The 15796-nt window shown below is 34.8% G+C and overlaps 1 pseudogene across 1 annotated transcript; it reads left to right on the forward strand.

The window, feature by feature from the left end:
* Positions 1-1970: 1970 nt before the first annotated feature.
* Positions 1971-2951, forward strand: LOC307114853 (putative ribosomal protein uL10-like; annotated as a pseudogene). Its single transcript has one exon. The product of its transcript is annotated as a putative ribosomal protein uL10-like (transcript).
* Positions 2952-15796: the final 12845 nt, after the last annotated feature.

Raw genomic sequence — 15796 nt, forward strand, 5'->3', positions numbered from 1 at the left:
TGTAATAAACTGTACAATAAAGATGTATTAAAAAAGAAAAGAAAAAGGGCATTATAGGACAAAATTTGAATAAGGAAAAAAAAATCCCATTTACCATTGCCAACAAAAAAAAATTAAGAGACTTAGGAATTAACTTAATCAAGGAGGTAAAAGACCTGTACTCTGAAAACTACAGGATGTTGAAAAAAAGAGATAGAGGAAGATATAAACAGATGGAAAAATATACCATGTTCATGGATTGGTAGAATCAACATCATTAAAATGTCTATACTAACTAAAGCAATCTATAGATTCAGTGCAATCCCTATTAAAATACCAACGGCATATTTCACAGACCTAGAACAAATACTCCAAAAATTTATATGGAACCAATAAAGACCCCAAATAGCTGCAGCAATCTTGAGAAAGAAGAACAGAGTTGGAGGAATCATAATACCAGATATCAAGTTATACTACAAAGCCACTGTACTCAAAACAGCCTAGTTCTGGCACAAGAACAGACATATATTTCAATGGAACAGAACAGAGAACCCAGAAATTGACCCAAACCATTATGCTCAATTAATATTTGATAAAGGAGGCAAGAGCATACATTGGAGCAATAAATGGTTTGGGAAAACTGGACAAATACATGCAAAAAAATGAAACTAGACCTCCAACTTACACCATATACCAGAATAAACTCAATGGATAAAAGACTTAAATGTAAGTTCTGTTTAGAATTTTAATAGCTAAAATGCACTGGCAAAACAATAGTAAAGGAGCCTGTGGAGTGGATTCAGAAACAGGGAAATACATAATGGAAATTCATTAAAGATCGAAATCAGTAAGTTTTATCACCAATCTGTATAATTTTTTAATACAGGAGCATAATTGTGCACAGATACCATACCAATTATGGTTATATTTTGCTAGTTTACTTCTTGATTAGTGGCCACTATTAAACAATTAAATTGGAATTTGAGAATTGTAAAAGCTGAGAGATTTTTGCCTTTGAGCTTGAAACATTTTCATAACATTCCCCATAATTTTTAGTTTAATTATTTATTGAAAATATAAGTCCATTTCTCATAATGTGGGAGAATTCTGTTTTTATATTTTTAACATAAATTTATATTTATAAGAAAAAATGATATTATGGGCCCCCAATATGGCCACTGTGTGGAGAGGTTTCAAAACATTTTACTCCAGGAGAATATATATGTCTAAAAAAGCCTTCAACATGGTTTATCTCTTCTAGTAAGGGTCACTAGAGAAAGCTTCACATAAAGAATGATGACTACCCAGCATCTAATTATACAAAAATACCCCAATGCAAATTAGCATAATTCTACTAGCTAGGATAATTGCTATATTCCTTACCAGATTAAAATTTTATATTTTACAGATTGATTTATTTCTTAATCTATTCCATTGTTCAAGCAACTCTTCCAATCACATTTTAATTTTCTTTCTTTTTATAGTGCTTGTTATCTACTTTATGATAAAGAAAAAACAAAAGTGCTGTTAACTCCATCAAAACACAAATTGTTAATTAGAAAATGTATTATTTTAAATTTAATGCAATATAAGAATTATATAAATTAAGAAGAATTTTGCTTCTTGGTCAGACTAGAATTAATTGAATAAGGTCTTCTTGGAATGTTTAGTTTTGGTTCTTTAAATCATGATGCTACATAACTTTGTAGTGTAACCATGTTTAAATAAGTTAATTGTTTTTTAATTAAAACAAAATTTACAGTTGTAATTGGTACCTCATTAAATAATGGTACAGGAAAATATCCTGGTGTTCAGAAAAGAGAGACTAAAACCAATTTAATTTGATAAGTTTGTCATTATTTGGTGTTAAGCTGGTTCTGCCATTTTAATTTCATATTGTGCAAATGTTTCCATAAAAATTGTTTATCCTCTTTGCAAAAACATTATATGACTGCTTTAAATATGAAAAACTTCTGTACCTTTAAACAAATATGCCATTTAAAAATCCTTATCCAGCTCTTGCCAGGCGTCCTCGTGGGAGTGACGTCTCTAAACCCTGCGTGGCAATCCCTGACAGGGCGACCTGGAAATCCAACTACTTCTTTAAGATCATCCAACTTCTGGGAGATTATCCAAAATGCTTCACTGTGAGAGCAGACAATGTGGGCCCAAGCAGATGCCGCAGAATGCATGTCCCTCCGCGGGAAGGCTGTGGTGCTGATGGGCATGAACACCATGATGCACAAGCCATCCGAGGACATCTGGAAAACAACCCAGCTCTGGAGAAACTGCTGCCTCATATCCGGGGGAACGTGGGCTTTGTGCTCACCAAGGAGGACCTCACTGAGATCAGGGACATGCTGCTGGCCAATAAGGTACCAGCTGCTGCCCGTGCTGGTGCCATTGCCCCGTGTGAAGTCACGGTGCCAGCCCAGAACACTGGTCTGGGGCCAGAGACCTCCTTCTTCCAGGCTTTAGGCATCACCACTAAAATCTCCAGGGCACCATTGAAAACCTGAGTGATGTACCGCTGGTAAGACTGGAGACAAGTGGGAGCCAGCGAAGCCACACTGCTGAACATGCTGAACATCTCCCCCTTCTCCTTTGGGCTGATCATCCAGCAGGTGTTTGACAATGGCAGCATCTACAGCCCGGAAGTGCTTGACATCACAGAGGACACTCTGCATTCCCGCTTCCTGGAGGGTGTCCGCAATGTTGCCAGCGTATGCCTCCAGATTGTACCCCATTCTATCATCAATGGGTACAAGCGAGTTCTGGCTTTGTCTGCGGAGACTGATTACACCTTCCCACTTGCTGAAAAGGTCAAGGCCTTCTTGGCTGATCCATCTGCTCGGCGGCTGCTGCCCCTGTGGCCGGCCACCACTGCTGCTCCTGCTGCTGCTGCAGCCCCAGCCAAGGTTGAAGCAAAGGAAAAGTCGGAGGAGGATACGGGATTTGGTCTCTTTGATTAATTACCAAAAAAGCAACCAGCTCAGCCAACTCTATTTGAGAAACAAGGAAACACAGGCTTACTTCTCTTAAAAAAAAAAAAAAAATCCTTATCCAGGGAAGACACTGTGCTCATGATTAGACTTAATTAAAGAATAATTTCTTCATTTAATAACAGTATTGCTTTGAAGATACTTCACTTTCTTTTCTTTTTTTACATTTTCCATAGCTTATCACATCAAACAAAAATTCTATAAACAGTAAATAATCATTTTTCATTTTTATTCGATAATTTTATCTTCCTTATTAAATTTTAATTGCTTCTTAATCTGCTAAATATTTTTAGATAACAGCATTAAAGTCTTTGAAACATCTATATTACTATATATGATGTATACAGTAATTACTATTAGAATTCTCTTGATAAATCAAGGCCTGAATATTTCTCATGAAGTGATTCCTTTATCTTACTCTCCAATTTGTTAATCTTCTCCCTTCAACTTCCTTCCTCTGCCTCCTACTTTCTCTTTTATCGTTTACTTTCACCTTTTTCCTTCATCTCCTTAGTTATATAGCATATATGGTACTAGGTCTGAAGCTCATAAAATATTTGATGTAGCTTTTAAAAATGTTTTATATAAGACATAGGCATTTTCTGCCGAAATGTCTTCCATAAACATACTCAGGCATCTAACTATATGGAAAACAATGCAAACTTAGTGTATGGATATAGTATATATGAAAGAATAAACGTATTTTCTATTTTAGTGTCTTCATTTCTTTTTCCCACAATTTTTTGTTTCTATCTTTAAAATTAAATTCATTAAAATATTTTATACTTTTTGAAGCAAAATCAGAAAGTCAAATCACAAATATTTCATAATCCTTTACACACTATGTGTAAAGAAATTTCTTAATCAAAACTCATGAATCTTTAAATAATTGCTGAATTAATAAGAATTGATAGTTCTTTTGCTGTAGGGTGCATCTTCAAAGAATATTACATGATGTTAAGAAGAATCATTCTAGAACCGGCAAAGGTGATACAGAGAATTAACTTCACAGGGAGCTCTTGAGCATGAAGAATATAAAACCTGCTTTCCAGATGGCTGATCAGCAACAGATTTTGCTTAAGATAATGGCATAAAGGATCATTCAGTGGAATATGTGGGAGACTATAGCAGTCAAGTGATATTGGGAAAATACTGCAGTATTTATCTATTTTCTCTTAGCTTTATAATACTCTAGAATATTGTCTCTCATTTTTCTCTATACTCTTAGTCTTCCTAGAAAAACTAAAGTGATAACCTAAGTGATTCTGTGTGCATTTCATCAATTGAATTATATTTTAGAGGTTCTAATGTCTAATATTTCCCCTAATATTTTGATTTTAAATTGCTGTAGGTATTAACTAACCAGTTGCTGAGAATTTATATCAAATAAAGGTAAATGGATTGATTCAGAGAGGTCTTTTGTACATGGGTTGGTGACAGTTTTATTCTATATGTCTTTGTTTCCATTCTAGTTATTAATTTTATACTCAATAAATATACATATGGCCCCCAGATAAATGACTGTTCTGAATGGCTATGGTTGAAAATACACTTAAAGTACTCTTATTATCAGTACCCCAAGGTGACAGTTATGCCACATTTAGCATCACTTTATCAAGCTAGTCTGTCAATTCTCACACAGTTTTGTTTAAATATCATGCATTGGCTCATGACATATAAATTAATGTTCTAAAGAGGTTCAACTATCCCTTAATACAATGGATTCTTTCCACTGATAAATCATCTTTATGTGGATTATTTTTACTGAAAGACACATTAGTGGGCAATTGGAATTGTCATAAAAGACAATTTAGATAACAAGCACAAGCAAATACAGAAAAAGAGATGCCTTTCATTTGACTTACTGTAGCTTTCAGTAACTATTTTTAATATTAGAAATACCACTTTATACAAGTTTTAGTTCTATACTTGTAGATTTCATTATATTTAAATTTCTTAATTTGCACATTTGTCCACTTGTACTAATTTTAAAATATAAAGGGCATACATAGGTAGTCACAAGTACACACATAATGAGGAAACTAGGCAGGTACCAAATTTTATTACAAACATATTCTTCTATGAATTCTATGAACTGTTCTCAATTATAAGGAGCTTTGCAAGGGAACAAGCAACCAGGTAAGTCCATGTTCTATTTTCTGGATAGTTTACTCATGTAGACAGTTATAATTCAATGACACTGCTTGGTGTGAACTCATGGCAAAAGTTCTATTTTCCTTAGCTGAATGTTTTCAGCAACAGTCCAATAACTTAATACATAATTTGGCACTGATTAACATAAACCAGAATTCTCTATGCTATCAACTTATTTTATAATATTGTGCAATTTTGCCTGTAGCACTGATACTATTTTACAAACTTTGGTTCAAAGAAGCAAAATTTAGGACCTGGAAAAATTTTTTCTTGGAACTTACTAAAAAAGTAAAATTATTTTTTAAAAATACATTTTTAAATATATTTTTTATTGATTTTTTTACAGAAAGGAAGGGAGAGGGATAGAGAGTTAGAAACATCGATGAGAGAGAAACATCGATCAGCTGCCTCCTGCACACCTCCTACATGGGATGTGCCCGCAACCCAGGTACATGCCCTTGACCAGAATCGAACCTGGGACCTTTCAGTCCGCAGGCCAACGCTCTATCCACTGAGCCAAACTGGTTAGGGCTAAAATTATTTTTTATAAATACTCTTCTCATTTATCCAAAGGTATAATGATGCATTTTCTGGGTAGAAAGGAAAACTTGAGCTGTGCATATGTGTGTGTGAGAGACCACACATGTTTGTATATGTGTTAGTTTAATTTTAATGTCTGCATAGCATGTGAACTCCCTAATGGTTAGGGCTTTCTTTTGATCATCCATACTGTACCCATACCACTTAAAGATGTGTGTGGCATATAGGTAATGCTCAACACATATTTTGGAATAAGTGAATGAGTTTGAATAAATTGCTCCATTGGATTTTAATTTCATGTGAAATAAGAATCATGATAACAATGTGATTCCATTTTTGTTATTGGCACTTTTGATTTTTTCCATCTTATTGTGAGATTTTCTCTTTATCTAGGAATTTATACATTTCACTAGAATGTGTCTAAGTGTGTGTCATTTTTATTTTTAATTTTGTTATGTCACTCTGTGGACCCTTTTCAAGTTGCTCATGCACTGGGAATTTTTCAATTAATGTTTACTTTTTAAAACAAGTTCTGTTTTCTCTCTACTACTTTTGGACTTTATATTGGATTAATGTTAAACTTCTTAATTTATCATCCCCATATTGTAACATTTTGTTCTTGTAATACTCATGGGCATCGCTTTAGAAAGGTATACAGAATCAGAGCTTGAAGATATGCAGAATCCATTAGACTGACATTTAAATGTTTTATATAGCCAAATAAATGCAAATAATAACAGAAACAATAACAAAATGTAGTTACAATTTTAATTAAGTTTGTAGATTTCTATTAGGATAGAAGTATTAGTTAAGGTAACAAGGTACTTAATAAATTACTTAAACCCTAAAGATATGAGCTTAATAACTGTCACATTTTAAGTTTTAGATTTCTGGCTGTGATGACTAAAAATACTGTTCAGTGTGTCTCATCAGAATTTCAGGTTAGAGTCCTGGCAAGTTTCATCATTATAAATTCCCAATTAGCTGAAAAGGAAACTCCCACAATTGGTTCAGGAAGTAAGAGAAATTCATATGGGAATATAAAATTAAACTCTGGAATATTTTGTAATAATTACAAAATTTAGTTATAACTTCTTGTGACTACAGTTAATGATACTGTATTGCATATTTGGAAGTTGCTAAGGATAAAGATTCTTAGGGAAAAAAATCTTTTTTTTGCAGTGAGTGGGCAGTGAAATGGGTAAAAGTGCTGTTTGTGAGGTCAATTTTAGTTGTACAGAAACTTAGTCAAATGGTTCTTGTCTATTCTGTAACCAGATGTCTCCAGAAGTGTTCTTTCTTTGTGCCCCTAATTTCCACAATGAGGGACATCTGTTAGCTACCTATTAAATTTAGAAAATGCATCATTAGAGGCATAATAATAAGGGACTGAAACCAATATGATAATTTTGAGATTAAATTTATAAATTTGTTTGTATTTCAAAGGCTAGCCATAAAAGTGGGAGACTTGACACACACATGAAGTTCAAGTGAAAAAGCTCCAGGCTGTACTCATATCAATATCTCTTGCAAAACTAACAAAATGACAAAAGAAGGCCAAAATGTATACAACATTCCAAGTGTAGACCTAAACAATTAAGCTATTATATTCCTATATAATACATTTTGGCCTGATATATTTTCCAGGTAATTCTGAAAAGCTAAATCACACACACACACACACACACAAAATAACCAGACCACTGAGTGTTCTTTTATATATATACTAGAGGCCCGGTGCATGAAATTCATGCATGGGGGGAGTTGTCCCTCAGCCCAGCCTGCATCCTATCCAATTTGGGACCCCTTGAGGGATGTCCAACTGCCTGTTTAGGCCCAATCCCACCGGTTGCAGGCTCGATCCCCAATAGGGTGCATACAGGAGGCAGCCTATCAGTGATTCTCTCTCATCATTGATGTTTTTAATCTCTTGCTCCCTCACCCTTCCTTTCTGAAATCAATAAAAAATATATTTTAAAAAAGAATTTCTGAATAATAAGAAATGTGTCAGAAATCCAGATTAATTTCATGCTCATCCCACCGGGATCAGGCCTAAATGGGCAGTCGGACATTCCTCTCACAATCCAGGACTGCTGGCTCCCAACTGGTCGCCTGCCTGCCTTCCTGATTGCCCCTACCGCTTCTGCCTGCCAGCCTGATCACCCCCTAACCACTCCCCTGCCAGCCTGATTGATGCCTAACTGCTCCCCTGCCAGCCTGTTTGCCCCTAACTGCACTCCCCTGCAGGCCTGATCACCCACAACTGCCCTCCCTGGCAGGCCTGGGTCCCCCCCAACTGCCCTCCCCTGTAGGCCCAGTTGCCCCAACTTCCCTCCTCTGCCAGCCTGGTCACCCTTAACTGCCCTCCCCTGCTGGCCTGATCACCCACAACTGCCCTCTCTTGCAGGTCTGGTCCCTCCCAACTGCCCACCCCTGCTGGCCATCTTGTGGTGGCCATCTTGTGTTCACATGGGGGCAGGATCTTTGACCACATGGGGGCAGCCATCTTGTGTGTTGGAGTGATGGTCAATCTGCATATTATTCTTTTATTAGATAGGATTATATATTATGTATATTATAAGAGGAATCAGATGAGGAGTTATCAGATGTTTATTTTGTAAATTAGCTTATTCATTATGAGTTAAGATGCTAATCATTTGGATACTTGAATACTTGTCATGCATAAGATATAGACATTCTGTATTAGCTTAGAGGGCAAGAATATGATCGATAAACTAAACAGAGGTGCTAGATTTTTCACTCAACATAATGAATAATTGTAATAGGAATTAACTTTCTAACAATGGACCCTGAGTGTCTGTCAATAATTGTCATCCTTGGACAATTACTAAAATTTAAATACCTCTGTATATCTAAATTTATATCATCATTATCATTATTAATAATTATAATTCATAAGTTTATTTAAAAAATATCCCAGATTAAAATTCTTGAATTAAAAATCCCTCTGTTACAGTCTCTGCTATCTCAGTCAGGTTTTTAATATGTCATATAGCTGAAGAAAAACATGGTATGTCCTTGTTTGTCAAAATAGTTGAAGTATGCAAGTGCCTTATTTACATTTCTACTTGTGTAGTAGTTTAACATCTGAGCTTTACATTTCCCCATTCTGTATTCTGTCCTTCCTTCTCAGTACCTATTTTAGTTACCAGCTTCTTTGTTTAGTTCTGTTTTCTTTCCCATTCATGAAAAATGAGCCAATCTAAACATAATTTCACTTTACTCCCACCTAATTGTCCAGCTATTCCATTGTACCCATCCTTCATCTGTCCACATCTCAACCTTTGACTGTCTATCACTCACTTTCCACTTACTATGTTATCCCTCTTCTTTGCCCACATTAGTCAAATAATTCAATTAATTTGTTTACAAAACCAGCCCTGTGGCAGGACACAACTTTCACATCTACCTGAAATGAGTGTGATTCATTAGCTCTGATGTTACTGGGGATCAATGCATTGCTCAATTCTCCTTAAAACATCCCATTCATGAATTTACAAGTATTTATTGAGAACACTCTATCATCTAGTCACAGTTCTATATATTGGAAGGGTAGCAGTGTATGAGACATAGATGCTAGATTCTGGAAAGATTACTCAGATCCCATTCTTGGGGAAATTGACTGTGAAGACTGGATCAAGAGGACTACAGCCAGGGATCAGGATCTTGAACCTGCTGCTCCAACCATGGGAGCCAAAAGCCTTTGCATCCCCTTCAAACCACTCTGTGAGCTGCAGCCTGGAGCCAGATGCATCTGGAGCAAGAACCCTGCCAAGTACAACACCTTGTTTGGTTGTAGTAACTGAAGACAAAGCCACTCCCCTATCTCTAACCCTCTGCATTTTTTTTAAATGATACTAATAACTTCCCAGATATAGACAGTTTTATGATTTTTTAAAATAAAACTTCAAAAAGGAGGTCACGTGAAATAAGCACTTGTTCTTATGTCTCAAGTAACAGTGATAAAAAGACTTTCTGTAAACCATCCAGGTAATAAATATCATTAACTAAAAATAAAATTTCCTTTTTAATTGGGAGATGGTACAGAAAACCACTCTCTAGATTGTATCATTTGATGAACAAAAGTTTATTCCTTTTAGTTTGATGTTTTCCCATTTGTCTTTTGTTGCCTGTGCTTTGGTGTCATATCCAATAAATCATAGCCAAATCAATGCCACAGAGCTTCTCTCTTATCTTGCCTTCTGAGAACTTTATAGTTTGTGTCTAAGGGATAGTTTTTAAGAGCAGAAAAAGGAAGGTCTGTGTGTAAAGCAGAGTAAATGAGAAAAGAGTTGTGTGAGATAAAATTAGGGCTCAGACAATTTCAAGCTCTGGAGGCCATGTTAAGAAGTTGTACAGAGAAGCATCGATCAGACCGTCAAACCTCAGAGGCAAGGTAGGAGAGGGTGGGGGTAAGGGGGAGAGATCAACCACAGGAGGTGTATGCATGCATATAAGCATAATCAATGGACACAGACATAAGGGCGTGAGGGCATGAGCAGGGTGAAGGGCAATGGGGGGGATAAGAACACATATGTAATACCTTATTAAATAAAGAAAATAAAGATTAAAAAGTTGTATTTTTCTTTAATTTCAGTGGGATATCATTGGAGAGTTTGAAGACAGTGAGTGATATTATCGGATTTACATTTTTAAAAGATCAGCTGTGTGCTGTATGGGAAATACAATTTGAGAGATAAAATTGAATGAAGGGTAATCATTTAGGAAGCTGGTTAAGTTTTTCCGTTGAAATAATTTGGACAATGTAAATGGAAAGAATTAGACACAGTCAGAATTTATTTTGGAGCTAATATGGACATGCTTTGCTGAAATATTAGATGTGGGGACTGAGTGAAGAGAAATAAAGGGTGATTCCTATTGATTTGTGTGAGATTATGTATATATGAACAATTTTCTAAAATGAGAAACTATATTTGGGAATGAAGAATACTGACTTGGCACTCCAATGTTCACTGTAGCATTATTCTCAGTAGCCAAGATATAAAAACAAGCTAAGTGTTTATTAACAGATGAATGTGTAAAAAAATTGTGATATATATGTATATGTATACACACACACACACTAAAATACTATTTAACCATAAAAAAGAAAATCCTGCAATTTGAGATAACATGGATAAATATGGAGGACTTGATTCTAAGTTAAATAAGCTAGACACAGAGAGACAAATACTGTATAATCTAAAAAAAAAATATCTAAAAATGTAAAACTCTTAGAAGCAGAGAGTAGATTGGTGGTTTCCAGGGACTGAGGGGTTGGGAAAATAGAAGATGTTGGTCAAAGGGTACAAAGTTTCAGTTACATAGGATGAATAAATTTTGGAGATCAATGTACCGCATAGTGACCATAGTTAATAATAATGTATTTTATACTTGAAAATTTCAAAATGAGTAGATCTTAAGTGATCTTATCACTTGAAACACTAAAGCCTCCAGTTGAAAGGTGCCCTTGGCCACAATAAGGACTTTGTAAGAAGCAAGTGGTTGAGGAAAAGAAAACACTGTTATAGTGGCTGCAAAAATAAACTCACAGATCTTATATATTACTGGTATCAATTTACATGTCAATGACTATATTAATATAATATTTTTGTTTCATTGCTCTGTTATTTAACAAAGTACCTCTTTATTACTTAGAAACACGTGCACTGACAGCTTGTAATGGAAAAAATAAAATAAGATGGTAGCCAGAAGACATGATTTTTTACTATGCTATTAGAAACAATGGGATTGTTGAAGAATGCTAAATCATATTTGAAACAGCAAGATAGACTCCAGTACCAAGTTTCAAGTTACCAAAGTTTAGTGCAGCAGGATGTCTGAAAGGTACATTCTCATCTATGTCAAATAGGTTAAATTTGATTAACGATTTTTATCAAAAGAATTCAAGTAATTTATTTAAATACAATTTAATGGTGTGAAATTGGTTAATGACATTATATAAGTTTTAGCTGAACAATTTTATAATATACTAGAGGCTAGAGGCCCGTGCACGGGGTGGGGGGGGGGGGTGGTTGTCCCTCAGCCCAGCCTGCACCCTCTCCAATCTGGGACCCCTCGAGGGATGTCTGACTGCCCGTTTAGGCCTAATCCCGATAGGATTGGGCCTAAATGGGCAGTCGGACATTCCTTTCACAATCCAGGACTGCTGGCTCCCAACTGCTTGCCTGCCTGCCTTCCTGACTGCCCCTAACCGTTTCTGCCTGCCAGCCAGATCACCCCTAACCACTCCCCTGCAGCCTGATTGATGCCTAACTGCTCCCCTGCCAGCCTGATTGACCCTAACTGCCCTCCCCTGCAGGCATGGTCCCCCCAACTGCTCTCCCCTGCAGGCCTGGGTCCCCCCCAAATGCCCTTCCCTGCAGGCTTGATTGCCCCCAACTGCCCTCCCTTGCAGGCCTGGTCCCTCCCAACTGCCCTCCCCTGCTGGCCATCTTGTGGTGGCCATCTTGTGTCCACATGGGGGCAGCCATCTTTGACCACATGGGGGTGGCCATCTTGTGTGTTGGAGTGATGGTCAATTTGCATATTACTCTTTTATTAGATAGGATTATCTGTATATTTCATTGTGTGCTCACCATCCAAAGTCAAATTTCCTCTGTTACCATATATTTGACCCCTTTTACCCTCTCTAATCCTTCTCCCCATCCCTTCCCCCTGGTAACCACTTTATCATTGCCTGTGTCTATGAGTTTGTTTGCTTTGTTTATTCATTGCTTTTTATTCTATATCCTACATATGATTCTTATCCTTTTCCATCTGACTTATTTCACTTAGCATGATACTCTGAAGATCTATCCTTGTTGTCACAAATGGCAATATTTTCATATTTTTATGGCTGAGTAGTATTCCAAAAGAAACCATCAACAAAACAAACTGAAAGGGACAAGATATTTGCAAATGATACCTCTGATAATGGGCTAATACTCAAAATATATAAAGAACTCATACGTCTCAAAAACAACAAAACACATACACACAAAAAAAAATCCAATTAAAAAATAGGCAGAGGACCTAAACAAATCTTTTCCCAAGAAGATATACAGAAGGCCGATTATATATGGAAAGATGCTCAAGTTCACTAGTTATAAGAGAAACCTGTTAGAATGACTGTTATCAATAAGATGAGAAATAACGTGTTGGAGAAATTGTGGAGGAAAGGTAACCCTTTTACACTGCTAATAGGAATGCAAATAAGTGCAGCCTCTTTGGAAACCATATGGAGGTTCCTCAAAACATTAAAAAATAGAGCTAGCATACAATCCAGTCATCACTCTTCTGTGTGTCTACCTGAAAATTTTGAAAACACTTATTTGTAAAGATATATGTACCTTTATATTTATTGTAGCATTATTCAAAATAGCCAAAACATGTAAACAACTTAAATGTCCTTCAACAGATGATTGTACTTTAAAATGTGTTACATTAAGTTACTTTTTAGATTGAAATTTTCAAAGTAGTAAAACAGTAAAAAGTAAAGTTTCCTCTTCCCACAGCCTACCTATATCTTCTAAATCTCTTTCTTAAAGAGAATCAGAACTAAGCTTTCTTATGGATCTTTCTGAAATTTTATATAATTACCTTAGAAAATATATTTTTCACCCAAATGGTGTATTTTGGTAAAACTTGCTTTTTTCACATAATAATTTATGTCAAATACTTTCCATACCACAATTTACCTTGAAATTAAAAACAAAATACGTACTTTGAGCTATGTAGTTGTATGGATACCTGTAATTTATTTAAACAGGTCCTTATTGCACTTTAGTTGTTTTTCATCTTTTGCTACCATAAGGGAAAACAACGAAACATTCTCATACACACATGTTTTCACATATGCTCATTTTAATATTTGGATAAATTCCCAGGTGTGGAATTGGTGACTTAAATAGTGTGTGCAATTTTAATTTTGATAGACGTTGTAAATCAACCTCTAAGAAATTAGTTTCTAATCCCATTTAGAGTGTACAAAAAATGCCTGTTTTCCCATACGATGGCCAAATTATTTTCATTTTTTTTGGAACTATGGAGATACTTGAGGTTATGTTTCAAGGATTTTTAGCCAAAAGTTGATACAGCATTGTATAGAAGAACCATCTCATAAAAGCTATTAGAATGAGTAACTATTGGAATGAGGCCAAAAAAATTATAGAGCACAAGAAAATCTTCTGATAAGCAAGAAATAATATAGTATTTTTTTGTATAGTAACCATCACTAAAGATTTAAGACATGCATAATATCACTGATTTTTTAAAGCATAAAAAATGACCATACTCATTTTATGGTTTTATTTTAGAGAATACCAACTATTTTAATGAACTACAATTGTACATATAAACTTTATCACCCAACCCTCTTTTCTTCCACAATCTTTAAATCCTTTATGTGTGAGTTCTTGTATTTTTTTATTTTGAGGGGGGCAGATAAAAATGAGGGAATATTTTATTGTGAAAAACTGAAAAATTTTCAGTTAGTAAAATTTGTTTTGTGCATCCTCAATACAAATTAAAGTGTGCATATTGTCTGTAAGTCATTCCCTTGGCAACACATGTAAAGTCCAGGGGTTGAGTATGTGTGTTCCTGTGAGAGAGAGAGAGACAGAGAGAGAGAGAGAGAGAGGGAGAGAGAAAGACAGAGAGAGAGAGAGAGAGAGAGAGAGAGAGAGAGAGAGAGAGAGAGAATATGGCTGAGAAATCCTATGAATTGAAATTCCACATATTTATGGTATAAAATATGAATGATCACATTGCTATATTATAAGAACTATTATAATACCTCAATATTATATATAAAAATTGAAAGTAATGGTTTATTAAAATACAATTTATCATATTACAAAGTTTAGCTTAATTTTTGATAAATTAATTCTCACATTTGTATTATTTTTAAAAGTAAAACATCTCTCTAAAATGTTATTGAATATAAAATAGTTAGATTTCATTACTTGTACATATTCCTAAAACTTGTAATGATAGCTATCCTTTAAAACAGTAAGTTTTATAGAATGTTCTGAGAGAAAAAGATAGTAAAAGATTATTCTGAATCACTGAAACCTAAATAACGCTATTTTTATAAATCAGTCTCTAAATCTTTTCTACCCTGAGAAAGGCTTGCCACTTTATTAATGGCCTAATACCTGAGAATGATGTACAAAATTATTTTGGAAATTTCCCTTTTCTAGCTGCCTGATGAGCTGTTAAGATCATTTTTCTGCAATTGATGTTATATTCAGTACTTGAAGAAGTCATTGAAATGTTAGTCTAGTTATATATTACTATGGTAGTGCTTTCATTTTTATCTGCACTTTTATTGGATATATTAAATGTCTGTGGTAGTTCTAGTTCAGTTACTGAAAAATGATCAAGTTTCTCATAATATCTTTTATGGTTTTTAAAATCCTACAAATGATCATTCTTGCTTGTCCTTTCATATAGCTGAAACAGTTAAATGGAATAACTATAACCAGAAGAAATATTTATAATGAATTCCTTTCAAAAGCCTCATTATTCTTTTACTGATGTCAGGTAATAGAAATAAAATGTAAAATTAAAGGCTCAAAGTTTTACATTTTAAGAACTTGGATCATCATACTGAAAAGACCATTAATAATCCCCATAATTACATACTATAAATATGCAGTAAGATAAAGCATGTAACTTTAAGCATGGCCCCATAAAAGTTGATAAGTATATGGCTAAGGTCACTACACTGAGGAAGGGAGCTATCAAAATGGAGCCCATGTTCTCTTTAAAATATCAGAAGTAATCATTTGGTGAATAAGCCTCAAAATGTCAGTTTAGTCAAATGTTGAAGTGGCTCTAATTAAAATTCAGGACTACTTATAGGTAATTAGCCTTTAGCATCAAATAATTTTATAAAACTCTACATGATCATTAAAGCCATTTCTCATTGTTTATCAATAGATGCTATTTTATTTTTTTTAAATAATTTAAACTTTTATAGCTTCCTGTAGATAATTTGCCTTTCATTACTGAAAGGTTCTTGGTTCAATAATTTGAAAGCATATTATTATAGTGAAACCAACTTCATAATTAAACCAAAATAACCCAAAGTAAGT

This window comes from Cnephaeus nilssonii (assembly GCF_951640355.1).
Source record: "Cnephaeus nilssonii genome assembly, chromosome: 2".
NCBI classification, from domain to species: Eukaryota; Metazoa; Chordata; class Mammalia; order Chiroptera; family Vespertilionidae; genus Cnephaeus; species Cnephaeus nilssonii.